General features: G+C 44.0%; 1 protein-coding gene across 1 annotated transcript in view; it reads right to left on the reverse strand.

The window, feature by feature from the left end:
* Nucleotides 1-257: 257 nt before the first annotated feature.
* Nucleotides 258-1,973, reverse strand: part of camk2g2 (calcium/calmodulin-dependent protein kinase (CaM kinase) II gamma 2) — a gene marked incomplete in the record, with an annotated part of 62,693 nt that continues 60,977 nt past the window's right edge. The window contains 1 exon segment of the mRNA XM_036126071.1: nt 258-1,902.

The following is a 1,973-nucleotide window of genomic DNA, read 5'->3' on the forward strand; positions in this document are numbered from 1 at the left end:
CGATTCATTACAGTCACCACGGAGCAGCCAGGCGCAGAGTGGACACCCAAGAAGCCTTGTTCACTGATGATACAGAGTCACGCAAAGCTCGGACGACACTGTGGAACAAACACCGACACAGACGTGCGCTCTTGTCCCTTTCCAGGGAGAGAATCTTTGATCCCGTGTGCTTCTGTCATGCTGTGATTCGGATTAGAAACAAGAGTTCATGGAACGACTTCAGCAGTCTGCATGTAATGTTTCCTGTGTTTTTTTTAAAAAGTCTCACCTTTTGCTCATTTTTACCCCCTACCCATTTTATTTCAGCCTAAAAAGACATTGAAATGCAAACATCAAAACATTTATGACTACAACGATTAGAACAGAGACCAATAAAAAAAAAAAAAGGACCAAATCCCACTGACTGGTGTCAGTGAAGGTCCTGATGGGAGCCCTCTTCCCATCAAATCCCCCAGCTGCGGACTGCCAGACTTTTTTTTTCTTTTTTACAGTACCAGGACTTCACACGGAAGTACAGCAAGCCAAGACGGACGATATACGGTTAGAACACGATCAGAACTAGAGACGTGTGCGGGAGAGGCGTCTCCATCGCGCGGCGTGTTGTTACGACAGCGACGGCTTCGTGAAGGTCAACGATGGAAGGAGGAGGGTAGAGGTAGAGCGAGATGGTGGGATTTCAGCGAGCGTGACCTGAAGTTGCAGAAAGGTTCACTCCTTCAGAAGAGCAAACGCAACAGCATCAAGTCTTAAGTGTGCAAAGAAAAAAAAAAGGCCAGTTGGAGAAATCATGCTTCACCTCAAAACACACACACAAACCAAGAGCTGGCCTTTGCTCAGATTTGGAAATTCTTTCACCAACGATGCCACCTTGTGTTTGTATCAAAGCACTGCAGATCACACAGATGAGTCCTGCAACTTCAGGATCGGCTGGCCTTGGACGATGAGTCTAAAAAGCTCTAGACTTGACCTTAAAAGAGCACGGGGCGACTGCGAGCCTTATGCGCATGCATGCTGTCCAACGATATCTTTGTATTTACACCTATGGACCTCACATACAAAGAAAAAAAAAAACATCTGCATAAGATCCCTTCCTACATCAAGAAAACAAATTTCCCCAATTTTCCATAGTATAAATATCTCTTTATAGACACATTAAATAAAACCCCTTTTTATTAAAAAATGTCAACGCAAAATGCTTTAAAAAAAAAAATCCCTCAATCAGGACATAACACAAAGCTCTCAACGCATATTCAAAACAAAAGATCAAACTAAAGGTCCCTCCAGTAACATACCACATTGAAACACTGCCGAGGCTCAGACCTGACTCCTAATACAACCTGACGTTAAAGACGCATTAGTCGCTCGTTCCCATGAACCTTACCATAACATCGGTATAACAGTTAAAAGACAAAATACTTGCATTAAAGTTAAAAACACTTTTGCGTCTCTGCTCAGGCAAAAGTGATCCCGTTATTCCAAATATACTCGCCGCCCCCAGTAAATCTTTTTAAGTAACGATGAAGATTGATGTTTCTAACAGTCAGACAAATCCGAGGGTGGGAGAAAAAAGGCCGTGGGAGAACAGGACCAGGACAGCGTCACCCCTGTGTAGCCATCAGAAGCATGCACCATCTGCAAGGCAGGGCCTCACCACCCGAGCCCCCCCCCATCATCATCATCATCATCTAGTAAGGGATGGACTGGATTGGTGTTGGTCAGTCATTCATTCAAGCTTTTGAAACATTTTTTTTTTTGAAGATGTGTGTTTTTTTTTTGTTTTTTCCTTTTCAAAGATTGTAATATTTTCCCCACGTTTGAGTTTTCCGAGCAGCCTCGCCCCAGCCAGGATCCAGGCTCCACTCCGACCTCGGAGAGTAAAGTAGCTTTAGAGTCCAGGCAAACCTGGACAAAAAAACAATGAGAAAACGGTCTCAGCAGCTCGTTTAGGCATCAAACACAGCAGCAATATGTCT

The sequence above is a fragment of the Fundulus heteroclitus genome, chromosome 22, assembly GCF_011125445.2.
Source record: "Fundulus heteroclitus isolate FHET01 chromosome 22, MU-UCD_Fhet_4.1, whole genome shotgun sequence".
NCBI lineage: Eukaryota > Metazoa > Chordata > Actinopteri > Cyprinodontiformes > Fundulidae > Fundulus > Fundulus heteroclitus.